The following is a 6,519-nucleotide window of genomic DNA, read 5'->3' as shown; positions in this document are numbered from 1 at the left end:
TTATTTTCACTGTTGGATTTATCTTAATGCTACCAGGGGGCACTTCTTACGAAGCCAGTTTCCTTGTAAGTGTGAGTAGTTGAGTCATAACAAAACTTAACTGAAAGAAAACAACACATAAATGTTGAGCAGTGTTTGTAGTGTGTGGGCACACACATACACACACACACACACACACACACACACCACACACACACACACACAGGGCTAGTCTCTACAACCACATCAATTCCCCCCAAAGCAAATTGTGTGCCCTTGAAGCCTCTCAGGGTTCCTTCTTCCCAGCCAGCTGGAAAAAACCCAGAGACTTCTATCGCTGCCAGGGCGCTTTCTTAAGACGCTTCTATCTAGTAGCCACCAGCCATTAACCACCATTTAAACAAGCACTGTGGCCCACCGAAGGAACATTGTTTACAATTTGCTGGACTCCCATAGCCAAAGACCAATTATTCTGTAGACAGGGCTCCCCTAAATTGAGCAATCTTTATAAATTATGACAGCTGTGGAGGGCTGTGGGGGGCTGTAGGGAAGAGGACCCAGCCTTTCACCTCCATTTTTCTCCAGCCTGGCCTCGCAGTGCCCATGAGTTGTAGCCATCTGTTTGAATGGCAGTTGGCCGGCCGGCAGGGAAGTCTGAGCAGTTGGTTGCCATCCAGTTCCTAGTGGGCAAATGTCCACCTGACAGAATCTACCACCCTAATTGGCACTAATTGGCATTCCTTGTGACAGACTTGGCTTTGCGGAACAGACGCCTCAGGGCAGTGCCAGGCAGTCTCCATCCTCATGTGTGAACGCAAATTGGCCAAGCAAAAAGGTAACACAGCTGAGAGAGAGAGAGAAAGAGGGCTCATTCACACTTTTGCTTGACCCGTATTTTGATTATATTGTGCACCAATTAATCTTCACGGGTCTGAGAGCGTTTCTTGATGTTCCATGGTTGTGCCTTGGGAAAATCTGATCTTACCTGCTGAATCAGAAGCTTTGGTTAAGCAAAAGCTCTCTTTGGATTTTCCGCACATCTGGTAAGATCTGATTCAGTGGGTAAGAGCTGATTTTTGCAAGGAACAGCTGCAGAATCACAAGAAAAATTATTGGACCCTGGGGAATTAATCAGTATGCAATACAATTAAAATACAACTCCAGTAAAAGTGTGGATGAGACAACTGAGAGTTCTTAAGGGTAGCCGCCAAATCCGGGTTGCCCATGCAGAGACAGAAGCCTCTGACACTCGAAAAGCAAAGTCCCAATTGATAAGTTGCCGGTTGACGATAAGTAAAAGAAGGCATGCATTTTTCTTTTCCCTTTGCATCATAAAGCGGTAGAACTCATTGCACAAGATGCTGAAAAGGCCACTGCCCTTCTTTTAAAGTACAGAATATATAAAAATACATGGAGGCAATGTCTGTCGGTGGCTACCAGCCATAACAAGATGCACACTTGTAAATTCAGAGGCAATTGAGAAGGGGTGGGGAAGAAAGGCTATCATTCTTGTACTTGCTGTGTGCAAACAGCCTCCTCTATGGACAGTGTGGTTCTTAATAGCACCTTATAATGCTTAGTCTCAAAAGTGCTTTGTATACATTTTCTCATAATTTCCTCATTCATACAGTGGTAAGTATCTGCCTGTCACATGAGAGACTGGGGCTTGATTCCCCAATGGGGATCCAGTGAATTTTGAGAGCCAGTGTAGTGTAGGGGTTAGAGTGCTGGACTACAACTCGGGAGACCAGAGTTCAAATCCTCACTCAGCTGTAAAACTCACTGGGTGACCTTCGGCCAGTCACAGTCTCTCAGCCTAACCTACCTTGTAGATTGTTGTAACTTACAACCATTTGTAAGGATAAAATATAGAGATGAGAAGAACCATCTAAGTCACCTTGAGCATCTTGGGGGAAAGGTGGGGTATAAATGTAACAATATGTATACATAATAAATAATTCCTTACATCAGCCCTGCCAGGCAGGCCGGTGTTGTGATCCCTGCCTTGCAGAAAGAGCAGGGGTGCTGTGGTGGAAGAGAGCGGCTTGCTTTTGTGAGTTAGTAGTTGGTAGGTGAGATTCAAATCTGGGATGTCTGGCTCAAGCTCTGCACTACTATCTTAAAGGTAAAGGTAAAGAGACCCCTGACCATTAGGTCCAGTCGTGGCCGACTCTGGGGTTGCGGCGCTCATCTCGCTTTATTGGCCGAGGGAGCAGGCATACAGCTTCCGGCTCATGTGGCCAGCATGACTAAGCCGCTTCTGGCGAACCAGAGCAGTGCACGGAAATGCCGTTTACCTTCCCGCCGGAGCGGTACCTATTTATCTACTTGCACTTCGTGCTTTCAAACTGCTAGGTTGGCAGGAGCAGGGACTGAGCAACGGGAGCTCACCCCATCGCGGGGATTTCAACCGCCGACCTTCTGATCAGCAAGTCCTAGGCTCTGTGGTTTAACCCACAGCGCCACCCGCGTCCCTCGCTATCTTACTACTATCTTACATTGACTCTTTTCTCTCTTCACTAGAGTTCACCACAGAAATGACTTCATATTTATTTTCTCTCCCAAGGATATGAGGAGGATATGAGGAGTGGACTTGGTGTTGGAACCTGTTGGGCAACTTTCTTTTGCCTCCCCAGCAGAAGATGAAGAAAGGAGCAAAGGGGGAGGAAGAAAACAAGCCCAGAGCACCTACTGAGAGTGCAGGCCTCTTACAGCCCTGGCCTGTTCCTTTGCTACCCTCATCTTCATTTTCCTCCCCCTTCCCATTCTTAATCCACCTTCCAAATTTGATGCCAAGAAAAAGGAAAAAACACCCTGAGCAACAACAGGCAGCTTCATTTGTATTCAGGGACAATGTCAGGAATTTGTCCAGCTATAACAACTAGAGCATGGATCATGAGGTCCAGAAACTTGTTCTTTAAAAGAAATGAAAGCTGCAGTTCTCACTCCCTATTCCTTTTAGGTTTATGCTCCTAGTGTTACTGTGTTTTGTTCTCTTGCAAATCTCCCTGGAAATGGTTACTAGTGATGCTTTATTTGTGGAGTTTTGAATGTCTATTTTGAACAATTTTTTGCTTGTAATGCTTTTTTGTTGTTTTTTGTTTCAGATCGTAATTTGTTTTTCCTGTTAATGTTGCTGCTTTAAGCTTGAATCTTTCTTGCAGTTTGTGTTTGACCTTTATCTGTAATGTTTTATTTTGATATTTTGTAATGTTCTATTTGACATTGCGAGTTACGTTGTAAAGGATTTGGAGATTTGTTTATTTTGTTATTTAAACATGAAGTGGTCTAGAAATGATTTCAAGAAAGAAAGAAATGTACACTGGAGGGAAATCTGTAAAATAAGTCAATGTCTGCTTCTGCCGTGTGCTGTGACTGCTGGGAAATGTCTTCTTTGGTTATTTTGAGACAACAAGCACTGCTTTCCCCTTCTGTTTCCTTTCTCCAGGCGACTGTTAAAGGCCAGACCTGTACTGTGTCTCTTTGCCCTCTGCATCTCAAAAAGTAGCAAAGGCGCGACTCCTCTGCTGCATCTGGGGCTCAGCTCTGGTGCTCAGCTCAACAGGCCACAGTGGCTTAGGGCTGCCAATTATTTCACCAACTTCTGCTCTTTCGTTGCCTCTAATATATTCAATCAGCATGCCAGGCTGTTTCTTTCGGCCTGGTCAGTTGGCAACTCAAGTCGCAGCACACACCTTCTCTTCCTGCTCCTCACCAAACGCCTGGACTTAGAAGGACCCCCTTGGCTTGGCATGGTGTGCATGTGTGAAATCAGATCTACACCCAACTTCCCAAATCCAGTTAATCTGCCTCCTCCTGGCCTGGCGAGGGTGGCTTGTTTGGGAAGGCAAGTGCTGCAGTCTGAAGAACCGCTGCTGGCTGAAGGCCCCCCGCCCCTATTTGCATAGCTCCTAGACAGGCGTGCGCCTCTGTTTTTGCACCGCGTTGTGACCTTCCCCCCTCCCCATTTTTCAAGGCAACACCCAGGGGACCCACCAAGGCCACACAAAGGCCCTTCCTCCCTCTCAGCTGAGCTCCTTGCTTCAGCGCAGTTGCCATAGCAACCCAGGAGGGAACAGGCCTGCTCATCTCCAAGGCCCTGCAATCTCAAACTGTGTTTAGAGAGAGGGGGATATTTCAGAGGCCTTGGCCACAGGGAGATGCTGACCTTGGCCAATTCACACATTATTTTCTCAACTTGGAGGCAACATAGCAAAGTATAAACAGTTCATCATTTGTGTATGGCAGCTTGGTTGCCGACACCTCCAGCGGTGGAGGTAGAACATAGCTGTCATATAGCTGATGAAAGCCTTGTTTTCCATGAATTTGTCTAAATCTCTTTTAAACCTGGTAGCTTTAAGTTGGTAGCCATCACAAGAGTAGCGTTCTTCTGCCATTGCTACATTTTGTAGGAATGAATTCCATGGTTTAACTATTTGCTGTGTGAAAGGTACCTTGTTTTTGTCCGTCTTGAGCCTTCCAGGTGACCACCTGCGGCCATTAGGAGATGATAATCTTCCTGTTTTGATTTGTGTGGCTCAAGCTGTTGTTACAAGCACAAGAGCTGGTCAGAATGATTCTTCCCCTGGTTAGTTGGCAACTCTGGAAGGCACATGCTTAATCAGATGGCTACCCTGCAATAAACAAGTGGAGCCCTGAGCCTTTCCCCCAAAGAGCTGCCACTTTTAAACTTGGCAAATTATGGGCTGCCTCTCCACCCTCCAACTTGAGAGAGCAAAACAAATAGGACGTCAAGGGGCCTATATAGTGACCACAGTACTGTATAATCATCGGTGTCTGGTTGCATTGTTTTAATTATTTTAATTATGGAAATGCAGAGTTGGTTAAACAGGCCACAAATGCGCAGCAGCCATTATAATCTTTTATTATACCACAGAGCAATTGCATTTTCCAAAGTGGCGACTCAGGAACATAATTGTTTGTGTAATACAGCGACACTTCCTTTTGTAGCTAATACGTATGTTCTTGTTAAAGGATCTTCCTTTTGGTTTATTTCAGTGCATTCACCTCTGCACTAGATCATCATCAGAAGTTGTCAAATTGTTCTCCACAACCTCAGTTCCTCTACAGCCATTAATCTATCATCAAGAGGCAGCCTCCTTAATGGCATGCAATTCGAAGGACATTGGAGTTAGTTGACCCACATGAAAGTGCACTCAGGTACATTATACAGATTGGGCATGTATCCTAGTTTACAGAGGATAGTCCTCTATTTGAAGACTCATAGTATCACTGAGTTGGAATAAAGCCCTCTTGTAGCATCCAGCCTCTATTGAAGAAGAATCCACCATTTCCCAAGGCACCTCCACTATTCCACTCTCAAAGAGCTCATAATCACATACCAACATGTCTCATGTCTAGTCTACATTGCTTTTCTTGTAATTTAAACCCATTGGTTCAGGTCCTACCCTCCGGAACAAAAGAAAACATATTTGCGTCTTCTTGTACACGGCAGCCCATCAAGCAGATTGAGGTGGCACAAAAGTCATATGCACACAGTCTTCCTTACTATGCTGAAAGGCATTGGACACATTTCTATTTAAATTATAGCAATGGCTTCTACATATACGTATATCTTGGCATATGCAATGTTCATTAAGGGGAAGGGTCGGAGCTCAGTGGAAGAGCCTCGCCTTTGTCTGCAGAAGGTCCCAGGTTCAGTCTGTGGTACCTGCAAGCAGGGCTGGGAATATCCTGACTGATATCCTGGAGAACTACCAGACAGTGTGGGTGAATGATTCCATGTGGTTGGTGTTGACAGGGACTAGAAAGAAGGGCATAAACTCTGGGCAAGTGGTTCAAACCCCCGTCAGACCCCAAAGACTGGCACTGCCAGGAAGCATTGGCAGACTCACCATGTGATGGACCCAGGCATAGAGTGGCCATGTGTCCTATTTTACAGAGGGAAGTCTTTTATTTAGAGATGTCCTCTATTTAATAAGCTATCCAGTCCACACCTGATATTAAGGGCTCATCCAGCCTTCCTTTTGTGCTATATTTCTAGGCACAGGTCTGCATCTTAAAGTCTGAGTGGAAACTCACTCTTTAATGCTGAATCAGAGCAAACAGCAATCCGTTAAAGGCTGAGTTTTCATGGGGAAAGTACCGGGGGTGGGGGAGCACTCAGACACAGCACTTTAAAGCATGGACCTGTCCCTAGAAAGCACAGGGGAAAAGTTAAGTGTGGATGAGCCCTAAGATAAAGAACACAAAACACAAGGGCACCATCTTCCTTACTAGGGTGATGCAGGAACATAGAAACTCCCTTATCCTGAGTCAGACCAATGATATTGGCAGCTCAGTACACCAAGTGACAGTGGCTCTCCAGAAGGTTTCCCCAGCCCTACCAGGAGATGGTGGGGATTAAACTTGGGAGTCTTCTGTTGCCCTACCACTGAAATCTGGCGCAGTATTTCTATTTAAATATTCTTTATAAATTAGGACATGCACATATAAATTAGTATATGTAAACTTTATCAGTGTCCATGATTGCCCTCCTTTTTGGTGATGCACAGGGGG

At 45.4% G+C, this 6,519-nt stretch overlaps 1 long non-coding RNA gene across 1 annotated transcript; it reads left to right on the top strand.

Moving 5' to 3' along the window:
* Window positions 1-200: 200 nt before the first annotated feature.
* LOC309538228 lies at window positions 201-5,129 on the top strand. Its single transcript, XR_014222138.1, has 3 exons — window positions 201-814; window positions 2,546-4,256; window positions 4,999-5,129. It is a non-coding gene; the product is annotated as an uncharacterized lncRNA (long non-coding RNA).
* Window positions 5,130-6,519: the final 1,390 nt, after the last annotated feature.

This window comes from Podarcis vaucheri (assembly GCF_965113315.1).
Source record: "Podarcis vaucheri genome assembly, chromosome: 7".
Lineage (NCBI taxonomy): Eukaryota > Metazoa > Chordata > Lepidosauria > Squamata > Lacertidae > Podarcis > Podarcis vaucheri.
Note: the sequence above shows the minus strand (reverse complement) of the source record. Positions and strands in the feature narration are given on the sequence as shown.